This window comes from Zea mays, chromosome 3 (genome assembly GCF_902167145.1).
Source record: "Zea mays cultivar B73 chromosome 3, Zm-B73-REFERENCE-NAM-5.0, whole genome shotgun sequence".
Taxonomy (NCBI): Eukaryota; Viridiplantae; Streptophyta; class Magnoliopsida; order Poales; family Poaceae; genus Zea; species Zea mays.
This window is the reverse complement of record NC_050098.1, coordinates 38,756,848-38,776,092: the sequence shown is the minus strand read 5'-3', so window position 1 is coordinate 38,776,092 and position 19,245 is coordinate 38,756,848. Positions and strand designations below refer to the sequence as shown.

Sequence of the window (19,245 nt, the reverse complement as noted above, 5' to 3'; positions counted from 1 at the left end):
GGTTGGAAGTTTTCTTCATGACCCAGACACAACTACTACAACAAATGGCCAATGCAATGGCCAATATGCAAGCCCAACTTAACAATAACCATCAACACCCTGACCCACACCAACCACCACCTAGAGATAAACACCGTGAGTTCACGAACCACAAACCACCCACCTTTTCCATCTACCTAGATCCAATGCAAGCTAACGGCTAGTTGAAATTTGTGGAGAAGATGCTCAATATTGCCCAATGCACCGACAGGGAGAAAGTGCTATATGCATCAGGTCGCCTTACTGGCCCTACTGTGGATTGGTGGGATGCCTATTGTGCATCACATGCTACCGCCGACACCATCACTTGGACAAAATTCTCAACCAACTTCTGAAACTACCACATTCATGTCGGGCTGATGAAGATTAAGAAGGAGTTTCTTTCACTTAAACATAGAGGGATGGCAGAGAGCGAGTACATAGACAAATTCATCCAATTATCCAGATATGCTCCCGAGGAAGTTGCAGACGACGAGAAGAAGCAGGAACTATTTCTGGAGTGACTGATCGGGCCACTTGCTATGCTCCACCACAGGGAACCCCAGTCCGCCCAAGTAGTGGGCAACACTCATATCCGTGCCCTACTCCGCAAACAGTGCAAACCACACCCCAAACACCACAAACTCGTGAAGCTAGCACCCAACCAAAACATAGCCACCCTAGCTACCCCAACAACCAGTACATGCTTCAAATGTGGTGAAGCAGGTCATTATGCTATCGTTTGTCCCAAAAAGGTTGCATACACCACTCCAGCCTGAGGCAGTAATCTGAACAGGTGGAATCAGTCTTCTAGTAATGGGAAGCAGGCTCCACCCAACAGTCACGACCAAAGAGGGTATAACATCGCCAGGGTTAATCAGATCAGTGTTGAAGCTACTGTTGATGGTTCTGACATAGTCATTGTTACGTTCTTTATTAATTCCATATCAGCATCAATACTGTTTGATTCAGGAGCCTCACATTCATTCATCTCTGCTCACTATGTTAATTCGCATGATCTGCCCCTCGTAAATATGTGTAAACCCATGGTAGTTATCAAACCTAAGGAACTAATTGAAGCAAATTTTATATGTCACCAATTAGACATAACAATTTTGGGGAGAAATTTTTGGGCCACACCCATTGTGCTAGAAAGAAGTAGTATAGATTTGATCCTTGGTATGACATGGTTGACAAAGTGCAAAGCAATTATACACTTTGTGAAAGGGACTGTAGAGCTCACTAGTCCGGACGGAGATAGATTTGAAGTTACAGTCACATTATCCCCATCCATAAAGTCTGCTATCTATCTGCTAAAAGACAAATTCGTGGGCAAAATATCCGTGTAATTAGGGACTACCTAGATGTCTTTCCAAATGAATTACCCGGTATGCCACCAAATCGTGATGTAGAGCTCATTATAGACCTTATACCTGGAGCTGCCCCTATTTCCAAAAGACCATATAGAATGTCCGTGAAATAATTAAAAGAACTTAAGAAACAATTGAAAGAGTTACAAGGTATGTGGTTTATTCGTCCTAGTTCCTCACCATGGGGAGACCCTATCTTGTTTGTTCAGAAGAAGGATGGTTCTCAGAGAATGTGTGTCGATTACCCATCTCTCAATGATGTGACCATTAAAAATAAATACCCCTTACCAGTTACCATGTATTGAGGATTTGTTTGACCATATGAGAAGTGCTAGAGTCTTTTTCAAGATTGATCTTAGGTCTGGTTATCATCAGATGAAGATCAGACCATTTCGATATTACCAAAATGACTTTCTCTGTCTGTTATAGACTATATGAGTTCACAGTAATGTAGTTTGGCTTGACTAATGCACCAGCCTATTTTATGAATCTAATGAATAAAGTGTTCATGGAATATCTATGATGAATAAGCTGGTACCTAAACTTGAGATGGAGTCTTTGCATCGGTTGACAGGGCGTGCAGTGCAGTGCAACCCGGTCTTGAGCTCCTCCTGCAGGAGATCGTATAGACAGCCCCGTGCCTCTTGAGCAAGCTCTTCCCCCTCAAACTCCTTGGACACCAGAGCACGGCCCTTGTGGATAGGGATGGCAATTTAATCCGTGGATTTGGATATCCGGCGGATATCCGACCCGACGGATTAGGATATGGATATGTTTTTTGACCCACGGGTTAGACCCGTATCCGATCCGAGATAAAGTGGGCATGGATTTGGATATTAAATCTCATCCGCGGATAATCCGTTGGATATCCGAAATTAACCATTAGTTCATTATTGAGCCCAGGCGCTAGCCCACCAAAGTAACATTCAGCGCACCAAAGCACCAAGCCACCAGCCCACCATAATCCCTAATTTCCCAATCCCCATCCGACCATCCCCTAGCCTCAATCGTTCAATCCCAGCCTCCCAGTCATCCTGCAGCCTCAAGCGCAAAAGCCACCCGTGCCGCCCAGGCAAGCCGCAACTCGCAAGCCACTCGCGTCGCCCCGGCCCCCCGCGCAGACGCAGCTCCAAGCTCCTCCCTACTCTAAGCGCCGCCGGCCCCCGCGTAGACGCAGCTCTGAAAATCTGAAATCCACCCTGCTCTGAGCTCCACCCTGCGCAGCTGCGCTGAGCACTTGAGCTCAGCTCCGCTCTGCGCGGGAGCACGGCGTGCCGCCCTTCAGGTTCGCCCCTGCCAGCCCCTCAATTCCTCCTCCACTGAAGTCGATCTCTCCCTCTCACTGATTGAGTGGCCGATGCAGTCACACTAATCTGAGTCTGTCTTTAGTACTGGGGGAGAGTAATTAGCCCACATCGTAGTAGACTTGCTCCAAAAACAATAGAAGGGTTGATGTGTATGCAAGCTTGGGCCTGAGCTGACATGTTAGGCGACCAATCCTGTTTTATAAATGCACTAATGACTTGTTTGGAGGATGAAGAGGAAGAAATGGTAACATGATTCAACTCTTTAGTATGTTCTTATATTTTGGTTATCGAATCTGATCATTTATTTAACCATTTATCTATTTTGTTGTTTACCAGGATGAACATGATTCTACTATCATTGACTAAAAAATTCAAATACAGCTACTATATCAAAATCAAAAGGCAAAAGGCAAAAGGCTTAAGGCCAAAAGCAGACATGTATTTGTTTTCATGTTGAGACATGTAGATATGTATTTTTGTCATGTTGAGAATATTTCTTATTGAAGGACATGTATATTTAAATTTTTATTCAATTTTAAGTTGTGTATGATGTTGACTTGGAAAGAAATTTGATTAATTATGCTATTCAATTGCTGAAAATGGTTTTATCATATCCGATGGATATTCGAAACCCGATGGGCATGAATATGGATATGAATTTCTACCCGTGGATATAGTCGCGGGCGAATATTATCTATGACCGTGGATATGACTGCGGGTGGATATTTTCAATATCCGATCCGAATCCGACCCGTTGTCATCCCTACTTGTGGAGGAGGTGTGACATGTCTTCAATCTCCAAAACTCCAGTGGAGAAAGTGCTCTCTCCAAACCCCTCCCTTATCTATCGTCTCCTTCCTCCCGCCGCTCACAGTCGGTGTTTCACCCCCAGCCGTCCATCCTCGTCAATCGTCATGCCTCTCCGTCTCCTCTGCCCTTTCCTCTTGTTCCACGCACGGAATTTCGCTTCAGTTTGATTCCAGGGGCGGAGAGAAAACGGCGGTACGAAAACCCTTCAGCACGTATACCTATATCTCAACATAGCAGCAAAATTGGCTTCAAACATCAAAGTGGCGCAGCGGAAGCGTGGTGGGCCCATAACCCACAGGTCCCAGGATCGAAACCTGGCTTTGATATTTTTTCTTTTTTATTTTCTGATCTGTGCAATCTTGCTGGTCGCTGAACACTTGAACAGGCGGCGTAATTTTTTTTTGGGATCGATTGATTAGATCTGTGCAGCAGTCCTGCTGGTCGCTGGAGAGAAGACACACGTTGAGCAGCCGGGCCTATTTTGTTTTGGATCAATCGATTAGAGGTAACATGTTAACTACGGCATGTGAGTGTCTACGCTATGTCTCAACAAGAGAAGAGTGAATTGAGGTATCTCGGGCGTCGTTATGGAAAGCTTCAAATCTAGCGATGTCTAAGTAATCCAGGAGATCAAGCAACGAGACCATTTTCTTTCAAGAATTAAGATTCACTCACGAAGATCGGCGGCACAACATATATGATACATGCACTTATGCTACAGGCAAAAAAAACCCCGGTTCATTGGACCACCTAAAGTAAGGTGCTTGCATTATAGATATTACTATAACTTAATAGAGTCTGAACTTTTGCTAAGAAATTTATCCTGCGAGTGAGTGAAAAAAAAACAAGTTAATAATTAAACAATCACACAGCTCGTATTTAGAGAATTTTGTTTGGACTATATACTAAGAAAAAAGGAGAAAATGGAAGCGGGCCAGCGGAGTGCGGAGGAGGTCAGCAGACGGGCCACGCAACCGCTGAGGCTCGTGGGCCTGGGATATAGTCGAATGCATATGGATATAGTAGAATGCAGATGGTAGTAAAAGCCTACTTCATGGGCGGACAGCCCAGGCCCGGGAAGGGTGGGCTGTTGCCCAGGCTTCGCACTAAAAGCCTACTACTATCCTTGGTAGTAATTCCCCCCCTTTTCCAGTAGATGCAAGCTTAACTCACAAAACATTAAATTTATTTTGTCTGTACGCAATCTACGCAGCCGCCGATCGATCTTTGTTTCGTCTCCATGGAGTCGGCGATGAGAAGAATTTAGTCTCGTCGGATTCACAGACGGAGACGAACGAAGAAAAAAAAGAAATCCTACTAAAGACTTAACACGCAGATGGTATAAACAAAAAAAAGCAAACTCAAACCAGATGTTTCTTGTAATATAAATTTTTTTTTGTTCAGTTTAAGTTTTGGCGAGGATGGGGGACATGGATGTCTTTATCCTTGCAGCACCCGTGACGGAGAATTGTCTGCTGACACGTATAGGAGAAGCACGAGAAAACACGGGACGCATCGCACACTGGACAAAAAATACTCCTCGAATCTAACTGTCTACAAATAAACAAGATTGAGAAATTGTACAATAAACATCAAAGTGGCGCAGCGGAAGCGTGGTGGGCCCATAACCCACAGGTCCCAAGATCGAAACTTGGCTTTGATATTCTTTTTTTTCTTCTTTTTTGATATTTTTTCGCTGTAATTTAAATTAGCTTTCCTTTTTTAAAAAAAAACTTTTATCATGGTGCTCGGCTCCTCCAACGGGCTCTAGCTAGAGGCATTATTAGATAATTTCAGGGTGGGTAAAAAGTTTAATGAAGGCCCATTAGAAAATGGAAATCCATGTCTAAGTAATCCATCCAGGTGATCAAGCAAGAACAATGGGTGACATATTTTCTTTGAGCAATTATGGTTCACTCATGAAGATCGCTCGATCGGCAACACAATATATATGCACATGCCCTAGCCAGGACAGTACTTATGCTAGTGTGCATGGGTAAGGAAAAAAAATGGTTCATTGGAAACCAATATAAATTCATAGCCAGCGTCACAACAGTAAAAAAAAGAAGTTTCCGACGGCCGTAAGAACAATCTATCAGACATAAGCTTATATCTGACAGCCGCTGAGCCAACGACTGCTAGACCATACCGTCGAACTTTTATCTATTTCCTGTTGCGCGTTCAGTATATATGCTGCATTAGCAGTAGGCCAGTAGCGCACACGCGTGATTGGGATCTACGGCATGAACTGTCGAGAGGGACGACATCAGACGGACTACGTGGCTTGGTCACAAGATACATGCATGTACGCATGTACCCGTGTACAGCATGCATGGGTGATCTGCACCTTATATATATCCTGTGGCGGCAAATAAAATCCTCGAAACAATTCTTATTTCTTTTTTATAGAAAAGACATAAAAAAAGAATAGGCGTGACAAATCGGTCAAAGAAACAAACAAAGAGAAGAAATCAGCATGTGTGACGGATTGGCAAAGGATGTCAACTTTGCGTTCGTACGCACGTATATCCGCCGCGCCGCACCGCACCGCATACAAGACCACCCACCCACACACCAACCTCGAGTCCGGCGAGAAAAAGGACGGCCGGGAAGCCAGCATATGGTCCGGCCCGCAATGCGAGTTGGGCGCAGGCGCAACACAAATATATATATATATATATATATATATATATATATATATATATATATATATATATATATATATATATATATATATATATATATATATATACTGTATTTATATATTACACCTGGGTGCATTCAATATAGAGAATGCACCCAGGCCGAACCTATGTGTCAGGTCCGAGCCAACCGTTCCACCCAGGCCGGTTTCGTCCCTCCCGCACGCTCCGGACAGAACCTTTTCATTTTCCCGCCCCCGCCCCTCTTTCTCCGTGAACGGCTCCTCCGCGAACGGCTCAACCTCTTCACATAAGTTGCAATCACACCAGACTTACAGTTGCAATTATGCCAGACAGCAGTTGCAATCATTGTTTTGTTTAACAGATTTTTGGACATAGTTATATAGAAGTTGCAATCACACCAGATCAGCAGTTGCAATTACACCAGACACAGTTGCAATCATTGTTTTGTTTAACAGATTTTTGGACATAGTTATATAGGAGTTGCAATCACACCAGACCAGCAGTTGCAATTACATCAGACAGCAGTTGCAATCATTGTTTGTTTAACAGATTTTTGGACATAGTTATATAGAAGTTGCAATCACACCAGATCAGAAGTTGCAAATACACCAGACAGCAGTTGCAATTATTGTTTGTTTAACATATTTTTGGACATAGTTATATAGAAGTTGCAATCACAACAGACCCACAGTTGTAATTACACCAGACTAGTAGTTGCAATCTTGTTTGTTTAACAGATTTTTGGACATAGTTATATAGAAGTTGCAATCACACCAGACCAGCAGTTGCAATTACACCAGACCAGCAGTTGCAATCATATTTTTTAACAAAATTTCTCAGAGTTATTCAGTACTTGCAATCACATAAGAGCAACTCAGCAGTTGCATCCACACTACACCAGCAGTTGCAATTACAACACAACATCGGTTGCAATCATTTTGTTTACATTTTTTAACAGATATTTGAGTAAAATTATACAACAGTTGCAATCACACATAATGCGGGCTTGCAATCCCACCTAATGCGGGGGATGGAGAGGCACGCAGACAGAGAGGCGCGCGGCGGCGCGGGGACAGGGAGGCGCGCGACGGCGCGAGGACAGGGAGGCGCTCGACGGCGGTGTGATCTAGGTTTAGAGGATCGGAGGAAGAAGGAGGAGACGGCGGCGGCGCGGGGATAGGGATGCGCGCGGCGGCGGCGGGAGCGGGGAGGCGCGCGAAACAGGACTTACGCCTGGGTGCATTCAATATAGAGAATGCACCCAGGTGCATTTTAGCAGCGCCGTATATATATATATATATATATATACTACTAATTAAGTGAGTAGTGTAGGCGTCCAACACCGCATGGCGCACGGTTCTGCCATATCGCGTCGCGGACCCTCTTCCCTTCTGCTCCCCGTCATCACCGTCGATCCGCCCTCGCCCCCCATCCCCCGCCAATCTCGGCGTCTGCGCCCTCTCGTCCGTGGCCCACATGCTCCGTCCTCGCCCCCATCCCCCGCCAATCTCGCCGTTGGCGCGCCGCTCGCCATCCCCGCATGCCATCATTGTGTGCGCGCCCATGCCCCGCCTCCGTAGCCCCTGTCATCGACGCCAGATCCGCATTCGCCTCCGCCTCAGATCCCTACGGCGCGATGCGAGGGAACGGCCCATGCCCCACGCCCCGCCCCGTCCACACGAACGCCCCTGCGTGCCCCCGCCTTCCCCCGACCGCGATTGCAGCAGTAACGTGCCCCCCATCCTCTCCCCGCGTGCACCGCACCCATCCCCGACCGTGATTCCAAGCTCGGTGTTGACTACCATTGATGGCGCCCAGCCTGCCCTCGCCCCTGCCTCGGCGTCCCCCTCCGTGCCATCCTCGCCCACACGCCTCAACGCAGGTCTTCGACCACCGCTACTTCTTCCCCCCACACCCAGTCTTCGGATCTGTGCGCGGACAGGAAGGGCATGTGGGTGTCGCCGCCACCGCCATTCTAGGGATGGCAGGGCGGGTAGAGGCGACAAGCAAGGTCAGTTGTGTCGGAAAGGAGCGCCTCGTGGTTCCCTGCACGAACTCGCTGGAGTCACGCTCGACAGCCTGGGCCAAGTTCATGGCGATGTGGGTAGAGTACTTACTTTGTGTTGTATTCTCCACTTTTGTGCCCTTGCCGAGACAGCCGCCACGAAGACTGCCCCGGCAAGCACTGCGGCTACTGCGTGGGCCTCATTGAGATTATGTTGCCTTTGTGTTTACCTGCAGGTAATTTGTAATCTGCAAACTGCATTTGCTGATCGACCTGAAGTGCTGATAATGGTTGTTGCACTGTCTGAGAGTTTTGAGTCATTGTATAAGACAGAGGTTCGTTATTTCTGTCTGTCCCTGTAGGATCTTGCATTTTATTTCATAAGAACCTTTCATTATGGTATTGTTAATGTGTCTTAAAGCTTAGTTTTGCACCAGGAGTCCAGCCTCTGCTATGCCCTCAAGGTGGCCCTCTTCCTCGATAGGTAATTTGCTGTCATGGCTTCACCCCTCTTCTCGTCAATCTGCTCCTTGTGTCCTCTTCTTTGATGAGCTTGACTCAATTGCTTCCCAGGTCTATACACGTCTCACCTTGGCTCTTTATTTATTTGTGGTGTCATGTTTTTTGTCTAACAGATATTAACACATGTTGCAGAGAGGAAGCAGTGTGGCTGATGTTGGAGGTGCGGCTGATAGAGTGCTTAATCAGCTACTGACAGAAATGGATGGCATGAATGCCAAGAAAACAGGTTTGGTGCATGACACTGAACTGCGCTCTTACATTTTTATTCCATCGTTGTGCAATTGTTTGGTAAGCTGCGTAACCATTTAATTATATGCATATATTTTCTATCTAAAAATAAATTATACATTTATTTGGTTAGCTGACACCATCAGCTTTGCATTTTTCATTAGTAGGTTCTGTTGAATGTATTCAAAGAATAGCTTGTAGTAATATAGGGTCTTTTAGTGTTAGTTTCGGATGCCACCTAAAGCTAGGACTAGAGGCGTCCTTCTCCAATCCATGAACTGTCAATTGGTCTGCACTGCACCAATGATGAGGTCGAAGCAAATCATGCATGGTAGTTGCTAAGATAAGCGGAGTAGAGTTGGTGCTGATGGCGAACATCTGGGCCCTTTTCTCATCATTAGCGGAGTGGGGGGAATCTTTCATCAGTTGGATCGCACTTGCATTCTTCACAAGTTCGTCAGGTATTTGACAGGACATGGAAAGATCAACTTAATTTTTAGACGTATATAATTCAGGGAACCTTTTAGGCAACTTCACACTCAACGAGGCCGATCCACCGCCAACAGCCCGCCACCACCCGCCTCCACGCCATCTCGCCGTCTCGTCCCTGCCCTCCCCCATGGGCTCGTTCGGCTTCAACGTGCGCTCAAGGAGACCTTCTCCGTGGACGTGTCGGCGGCCGGCGCGCGCCCGCTCCGCGTCCCACTCACCGCGCCCTTCACCATCGCGGCCTCGCGCCTCGCCGCGCTCTCCAACGTCGCCGTGCGCGTCGAGCTCTGCAGCGGCGCCGTCGGCTGGGGCGAGGCGCCCGTGCTGCCCTCCGTCACCACGACGGGTGCAACCCGCCACATGACGCCATCGCTCGGCATGCTGTGATTCTTCGCTTGTTTTCGCTCCAGATTTCTGGTGAGAAATTTCACTCCGAAGATGGTTCAACTCTTTTTGCAAGTGCCGACAGAATGCGACAGTGTTAATACAGTTGCCGTGGAAGGGAGGAGATCTCTTTGTCACAATGTTGAGTCCATAATCAAGTCATTGACAAAATCAGCAGGCATGTATGAAGCTCGGCTGTGGCTCTGTGCCACTGTCTCGTTGGTCCATTCGCTCAGTGACTGTGGCCAGAGGGACCTGTTTCTTGATCTCTTAGAGAGGAAGAATTCCAGGCGTGATGTCGCTGCTCGCTTGCTGCGTATGATTTTCGATAAGAAACCCAGAATGGTTGGGTCTATTCTAGCAAGAAAAGGCCATATACTGGAGGATTTCTTCCGAGGTAATTTTCCTAAGAGCTAAAAACTGATTGTATTTTTATCTGTTACTTAAATACATCTTGTTTTGCTTTACTTATACGCCCAAATAATTGCTTATTTGAAACATGTTTGCAAAAAAACCTGTATAAAATAGGCTCCTAACTCAATAGTCTCAATTTGAACTTGTGCTGTCTGTAAGGACTATTATGTTGTAAATGGCATACCACATATAGCCTATCTCAGTGACTATGTCATGGTAATTTGCTAACATAGTATTATGGAAATGAGTAACACACTGCTGTGTACAAGAAGGAAACTGAAATGGTGTTTCAGTGACAACTACATCATATCTGTCTCTTGGCCTATTTTTAAGTGTATCTAGGTATGGCCTACATCTCTGAGTATGGTGTAGGCGTGTACTCGTGTAGTGCTGGAGCTTGGCATGAAACTTCTTGTCATTATTTACAGATGCCTATCAGCCTATGTTATGCCTGCTTACTTAAGTCTCCAGCAAAATCAGTAATGTCCCGTTTGGATCCTTGGAATTGAATTCCATTCTAATAAGGCCCCGTTTGTTTCGTGGGAATTGAATTCCATTCTAATAATTATAATTTAGACAAAAATAATTAAGTTAATATATTTGTCTATGTAATATATTTGTATATTATCCTAAATTATATGAGAGAGATAGTTATACGCTACATTTATGCAATAGAGAAGCAAGTAGAAGAGTGTGCTATAAGTTGTACATTAGAAAAGTAGCATGTAAATCTATATAATCAATCTCTATCTCTCACCCCATGAATTTGAGATAGGCTTATATATAAACTTTGGAAAGTTATGGAATGTCACATTCATAGTTATTAAGGCGAGTTAAGTCGAGCACCCCTTTTTACCTTTTAAGCGAAAAGGAGTAAGGCGAAGCGACGCCTTAACTATATATATAAATATTAAAAATTAGACCAAATATTATATATATTACTAATCTGAAAGTAATATTAAGCAATCTAATACAACTGTAAGGCCTTTTGTCCTGAGCACGATTCATTGCCCCTTTGTCCTAACTGCTTTAGTAGTCCCTTAGTCAAATAATTAGGTGTGATATTTTATATTTCCTGTTGAATTGTTGCCATGTAACAGGAATGGTTGAGATGCTATTTGGGGTGGCTTTCATCGCTTACAATTTACATGCCCCTATGACTATCTGCAGGAAATCCAAACAGGATAATGCAGTGGTTTGGCCACTTTGCTGTTACTGGGGAATCCACACATAGAAAGGGAGCTAAGGCACTTTTGCAGTTTGCATTTGTAAATTGTGACAGGTGCTGGGAAGAACTTGAGTGGAAAGGCAAACATGGGCAATCTCCGGCTGTAGTTGCTACCAAGCCTCACTATTTCGTGATCTTGATGTTCTCGAGACAGTGGAGAATTTCTTAGAGTATGTCCCAGATTTCTGGTCTTCTGATGAGCTTGCTAATTCTATCAAAGATGGTGAAATACTGCAAATCGATGAAGAATATTTTGTAGATAAATTTTTATACTTAATGTATGAGGAGAATTCCAAAGATGTATGGCATGTGGTTGAAGATTTTTTGATGGACGAGCAGTTCTCTTCTCTTTGCCAGCATCTTCTTATCCATCTGGATGAGGAAAGGCTTCTTGGTTTCTTAAATTCTTTAGGCAAGCTCATCAATCCTACTATGCAGTGCAAGGAATTGACATTCCCGTGTTGTTGGCTTGAAGTTCTTTTATCAGGACATTATGATCACATATCTCTTGATGATCTTGTCTTTTTGAACTGTGTCACTGCCAAGGGTAGACAACTTTGGCGGCTCATGAACGATGAAGAACAACACGAAGAATGGGGGCAAATGGAAGAACTTTTGAAGGGCGTAAACCATTTGACTGATGCTGATCATTTTGCTCTCATGAAGGAACTTGTGGAGACAGAATTACCTGGTGTGCTTAAGTGGGTAGGCATTCAGTCCTGGATAATTTTCTGTGAATTGTCGAAAGAATGCAAATCAGGAGATTCTTGTGAATCTTTTTTTCTCTCATAACAAAATAGAATTTCACAAGGCTGATGATTACTCATTGGTTCGGAATTATGGGTTCTCAATTTCACATATGCCTGATATTGATGTTGACTGGAAGCAGCCATAAAAGGAGAAAGAGGAATAGGAGAAAGCGCCATAGGTACGAGTCTGATGAGGACAAGTGATGAACTGCTTGAACTTGGATCATCTGATGGAAAGAATGGTGTTGAGTCACAGCGTGGAAGCTGGCGCCTTTCAACTGATGGTTTCTCTGCTTCTTGGGACATTGTATGTGAGGTAATTCAGCTACTTATTTGATTCATTCTTCTACTTAATTTTAATTCATGAGAGATGGTTTAAAGGGGCTACCATAATGTGAGCATTTTATCTTCCTTCTTAACATAACTACCTCACATGCCTGATCTATTAATATGTGCATTGTATATGTTTGGTTTTTCTTTGCTTTGTCCACATTCAATTTTTTTTAAAAAAAATTCTCATGAAATGAGACAATTAGTGTGGACATAGGATTGTATTTTGTTGGTTCTTGTTCTGATCTCCAGATATATTCTTGAACAACTTTTCCCCCTTGTTAATAATTTCTATTTAGAGTCATTAATCTGGGACACCTGTAACATTATAAAGTTACTCCTTGTGCTAATGACTTTCTGTATTTTGATTTTTGCATGCTTAATGATATTGGTGTTACTCTAATGACTACAGAAAATGGCATCGAATTTCCTGGGTACTTCTAGATTTGGGTTGATGCGACTTGGTTTGTCTGTATAATTTTGATCTGGCAGGGTGTTTTTGATGATAGAGCTGCCTGACGCCAAGGGTGTGAAGCAGAACTTAAAGCCTAAAGGCCATTTCAACTTGTCAGCTAAGGGCTCAGATGACTCGCCCTGCGAGTTTGATCTCGAGTTGTTTGATGTTGTCTATTTAATACATGTTGAATGAAGCATTTCAGATTTTGATTGTATTGGCCTTCCTATTTGCAGGAGTGCAAAGCAATTGTTGTCCCAAGAACCATATGCTACCAGAACAAGAAAGATGAGAGCAGTTGGTGACCAAGGCTCCTGAAAAAGGACCTGTGTTCTTGAAGGTTGACTAGACAAATGGTAGGATGAGGATGGTGAAGATGTTGGATGTTAGTATTTCACTTTTGGTTGATTATGTTTTTCTTATGCGCTTGACAAATCTAGATATGCAACCAGACATGCTTTATTCTTGTTCCTATTTTGTTTTCCTTATATATTAATTCCTTAACTTGTAATGCACATGATATTTTTCTTATGTATTAATTCCTTAACTTGTAATGCACATGATGTTTTTCTTATGTATTAATTCCTTAACTTTTAAAGCACATGATGAAGGTTGGTTGTTGAGTAAGTTACCTTAAACTTTGGTAAGCTTGCGTACTTTTGCTATGGATCTTTTGAATCAATTACAAGGTAATTCATTTAAAAATCGTAGTAACACACGTGTACCTAAATATCATATATAAAAGTATGAATGGTACTGATGGTTGGAATATAGTGGTGAAACAACTAGATTAAAATAACAAAATTTATGTATGAATAGGATCACAAATGTATTAAGAAACCTTTTCTCATAGCAGTACCGTGGGTATTATGTGTTTCCGTTGCAACGCACGGGCACTCACCTAGTATATATATATGCCGGGAGAACGACAGCCGCAATATGTATGCGTATGGATGGCTGCCTACTCTGCGGTGGTCTCACAGTACTATCGCCCCGTCCCCCACGATTAGAGTTGGGTATTTTAAACCTAAACCTGAACCGAACGTAAATATAATATAGATTGAATTGTCGGTTTATTCAGATTTTCGGATTTGATTCCTATACGTGCTATATTTCGAAGTATGAGTTCGGTTTCGTTTCCTAATCTTTAAAACTCGAATAGACCGAATAACCCGAAATATAAAAAAACCTCTTAATATGTGATGATTTTATTATATGATGTATAAACTTATTAGCTAAAAATTATGATATCATCTTAACGATAGTATATATATCTTAATATGGTATTTTTATAGTCACTTGTTGTAATAATATTACTTCCAATAAATTATTCATTGTATATATTTTAACAAAAAAATACTAGTCTCTCTACTATTCGGGTCTATTCGGTGACCAAACCGAAATTGTGGGTCTATTCGGGTTCGGTTTCTAAAACTATTTTGAAAATTTTGGTTATCATTTTCCAAAACCCGAAATTTAAAAAAAACGAATAGATCGAAACGAATTACCCTAATAGATCGAATGCTCAGCCCTACTTAAGATCGCAGCTAGGGATGACAATGGGGAATTCCCCGTCGGCGAATAGCTCCTCATACTCGTTTCCGCGACGAAAAAAATTCCCCCGAGAGGATCCCCACGAACGCTCATGGGGGATATTTCTTTCACATCCCCATTCGCCGCGAGGATAAATCCACGACGGTGATCCCCGTCTTCGTTTAAATTAAAATTAGGACATACATCAAACATTTTCAATCATACATATTGTTAGATGTAAGAAAACATTATATGTACGTCAAATAAACAAATTTATACATTGATTGATCTCTTGATAAAGTAATTGTTTATTTTTGTCATTAACTAGTACATGAAAACATAGTCACGTGCAGGTTTAATGGGTCCCCACAGGGAACGGGGATGGGAATGCTTCCCCGTCCCCGTCATCGTCTCCGTCCACATCCCCTTTTACTCGTCGGGAGAAGAATTTTCCCCGTTTACATCCCCGTGGGAGAATAAACTTATCTGCCCCCGTCCTTAATGGAGGAATTCCCCGCGGAGAATCGAGGATCGGGTCTCTAATCGCAGCAGACGGGGCCCGGACGGACAACGGTACGTAGTAGTAGTAAGTCGATCGTCTTCGTCGCGGTGTCCGTTAGTGTTAACTGCATGGCATGCCGGGTGGAAAAAAATTTGTTGCAGTCCGACTGCAAACCAGAATGTTTGTAGCCCCTCACAAAAAAGAGGATAGATCTCGCCCGCAGGTTAATAACACAACTAAAACATTACCTAGTGGACCTACAGGTGGTGTGTATCCTTCTTTTTGTGAGGGGCTGCAGCAAAAATTTTCCATGCGCGGTTGACAGATGCATGCCAAGCTAGTGTTAACTGCATGCATGGCAATGGAGCGTGTGGTTTCAGGCGCGCGCGCGGCCTCACCTCGATCTCACAGGTCAAACTTGTTGTGCAATCTATTTCTATGGCACACGGCCGTGCAGTGCAGCGGGATGGAGGACACAATCATGGCGCCGTCGACCTGTAAGCAAGCCGTAATCATGTATGTACTACCAGATTCAGCTGATACACGTACACGGGCGTACGCATCTTAGCTCCCTCTCTTCTGTCTTCTCCGCAGTAATCATTAAGTCCATGTCGTCCATGGTGGATCAAGTAGCAGCAGCAGTGCGGAGCCCGGCCCAGGTCTGGTTTGTGCTCCTCTTGCTTGTTCCTTAATTAACCGACGCCCGTATATGTCATCAGATCCAAGTACATACGACACGTCGTACCTACCGTACGTACGTGATTTGGGTCGTACAGGGAACATGCACTCATCTCTTACTATTTATGGAGCGCGTACACTTTGCTTAAAGACAACAATTAAACATGCATCACGATGATACTACTGTATTATCTCTACTAACTATTAAGACCCTACTGTAGACTGCCCCCGCCTCCCGACGCCCGCCCGCCCGCCCATGCGCCCTCCGCGATCCCCGCGCCGCAATCCCCGCCGGCCGCCGCGATCCGCGCAATCCCCGCCCGCCATCCCGACATTGTCGCCTTCCTCCCCTGCGTGCCGCGCCCCGTCCTCCCGACGTCGCGTCCGCCCCGCTCGCGATGCCCGCTCCCCCAACCCTGCTCCGACACACACCTAAAAACCTACACGACGACGCCGCTGGCGGATAGCCCAGGAGCCATCCCCGCCGCCACCCCCGCTGCGGCTCTTACAACCACTGAAAAATATCGAGGACGGGAAACCCTAGGCCACCCTAGCCCGCCGCGTCTCGCCTTCCCCCTCCCCGCTGGTGTGGCGGTGACGACGAGCGATGAGCGAGCGAGAGCGAGGGTGGAGGCCTGGAGGAGGAAAGCGACGCACCCACTCCCCCAACCTGCTCCGACAGACACCGCGTCCATCCTCCACATCGTTGAGACGACCGTCGTCTCCCCCTGCCCCGCTCGCGCGTTACCCGGGCCCTCCCGCCCAAGATCGCCGCCAAGGTCCGCCCCCTCCCTTTAATCCCATCTCGATCTCGCCCCCTCCTCATCGCAAATGTGGTGTGAGTGGCACTCCTCATATCCAGTCGTTGCTCTTCCTCTACCATTACCGGCATTGTCAGTGAACTGGTGAGCAAGGAGGAGGCAGTTACTTGGTGTCCGGCGTCAGTGTGGCTGCGAGGGAAGGGGTAGCTCCAACAGTCTCGGCACGCGGGGGCATGGACGATTTGGACACCGTCCTAGATCCGGTCGTTCGATAGAAGGTTGGCACCAGCGATGGAGGAGCTTTCCTGAGTCACCGTCGTTGTTGGCGGGTGGAGGCTGCAGTCCAACCGTAGAAGAAGGCTTGAATCGTCGAAAGGTAGCTCTGCTTTTCATGTATTTTCCTAAAATGCCTAGATCTGTGATTTGGTTTAGTGATTTGCATGATTTCGCCCTATGTCATTGCTTACAAGAGCTGTGAAATAGTTATGTAAGCATGAAATTCAATCATGTTTTCTATCTGGCCGATACATTTGTTGTTGTACACTCAATTTTTTGTGTGCAGTCTGATGGAGTCTGTTTTAGACGTTGAGTGTTCAGTTAGAGTAATTTTATAGCTTTCTAGACTAGATATTCCAATTTAGTTAGATGGAGCTTTATAGATATGCCAATTCAGAGATGGATCTTCATTTACAAAAAAGAGTTTGTTGACTGGAGGGAAGTATGTTCCAGTGCATCTTCGCTTCGATCATGTTTCAAGTATCTTATTTATTCACAATTATGACATTTTTCATCCTACTAATACCATGTATGTTTTAGGATGTGATAGCCTTTTTGTGTTGTACATATGATGGTCGTTGGAGGGAGAAAACTGAAAGGGACCATGCTCGTGAAAAGAGCAGTAGAGGTAAGTTTCGTCAGCATGGTCGAGTGATAAACCCTGAGGTACGGTTAGCAAGTTGCATTTGCTGATAATAATACATAATGCCTAATATATTACTGAAAGGAACTGTGCAATATGATGAATTTGATAAAGAATGGCCATATTGAGTAAGGGGGTTATACCAAAGTACAATCAGAAGCAATCCAAGAACTAGACTAACATTAGTAATTTAGTATGGGCCCTAACAGAAATTGAGAATTTTGGACAATATAAAATATGACCACATACGCTCAAGTAAAACATCCTACTAGGAACCAATCGTTTTAAAAAATCTGAAATCAAGAATAATAGTGAACCTGCACCATCGTATGATGGCATATAGGTTAAAGACAGCTTCAAAATAAAGTTAGGCATAGAATGATTTATCACTGGAAGGAAGACTTCATAGATGGAAATGTCTAGAACTCAGAATGTCTAACTAGCAATACACACCTTAGCTCCAACTGCAGAAATCCAACCAAACATCCATCAACTTACCAGAAATATGGATCCAAAAAAAATGGCTAATATGAGCAGAAGTATTAGGTGAACTCTGGTTAGATTGAAGAATATTATAAGATGTGACTCTTCGACGTCGGCTGCACCTTGACGGACTTGGATTACGTGGTGTACCACGGCACGTTCGATACGGACGGCGATCATGCCCAGCAGGTGATGCTTTTTTTCTTTCTAGGCGTTTCTTTCTCGATTGATCCCCAAAATTTTCCCCCTCCCGGAGAAATAGGTCGGTGCTGCCTTGATTTTTGTCGCCATTACCGAATTCCCCGTCATCTGGAGTTCTCTCAAGTTTGAGTTTCCATAAGTTAACTGCCTGCGTTAGGCGCGTTGGACCTTTCTATCAAAATTGTTCTCTCGCTTTTACTCCACTTTTACCTTTTGAATTGCTTTGATTGTGATTCTCGTGTGTACGCTTGATGTTAACCCGACTTTTGTTCATGAAAATATCCATTCACTGAATCTGCTGCTGTGGTGCTCCAAATTGAATCGAGACACTACTGATGCACGCTTGTTATCACGACAGTATGATTAACTGGAGCTAAGCTGACATGCTGTTGCTTGGCTTGCCTGCAGGAGTTCTACATCAAGTCAAGGTTGCTCCTAAGAGATCCAGAAAAGGCATTGACACTATTTGGCAAGCAGGATGAGAGTGTACTGCAGGTACATCTGGATATTCAGCATTCCATCCCCCACCTGTTGTCTCCAAGAAAAAATGTACACCTATCGACCTATCGTGGATTATTTAATTTTATCTTTCATGTCAGGTTTACAAAGCGGACACGAGAAATCCTAATGATTTGGATCCATAAATGTTTGAGGTTGGTCCCTTCTTTTTCTATGAATTTATACAGTTCGTCTATTTTCTTGGGCTATCTATTTCTGCAATGATTGAATAAATCAAAATATAGGGGTCTCTTTTCTAGGGAGTTACACATGTGATATGTTGTACTGGAACTACAGCATTTCCATCTAAACGTTGGGATGGAGAGAATACTCCAGAACGTGTAGGTTTGTACTGCCTGTTATTCTACAGTCGAAGTTAAACTTTCATCCAAGGTGTCAGTCAATGATAAAGAAGAACATGCACTTCACCCTTATTTAGATAATCCAGACAAAAGAATTTTGGGCAAGGACAATCTTGATGGAACATAGGAACTTTCAATTCCAGAATGAACCAAATAAAAGGCTGAAATTTAGCTGATACAGAGGCCTAATGAGTTATTTATTGGTTTGAGCTCTAAACATCTATTTATGCGTTCATTATGTACATTCTTCTGGTCAAATCATGCACACCTGTATGCTTAGTCATTTTTTTCTTGAACGCGCAGGAGAGCTACGCATCATTATATAAGAAGAAAA

The 19,245-nt window shown here is 44.2% G+C and overlaps 1 non-coding gene and 1 pseudogene across 1 annotated transcript; both read left to right on the top strand.

Annotated features, from left to right (window-relative positions):
• The first annotated feature begins 3,759 nt into the window (after positions 1 to 3,759).
• Positions 3,760 to 3,831, top strand: TRNAM-CAU (transfer RNA methionine (anticodon CAU)). Its single transcript has one exon. It is a non-coding gene; the product is annotated as a tRNA-Met (tRNA).
• A 6,017-nt stretch (positions 3,832 to 9,848) lies between these two features.
• Positions 9,849 to 18,695, top strand: LOC103651884 (uncharacterized; annotated as a pseudogene).
• Positions 18,696 to 19,245: the final 550 nt, after the last annotated feature.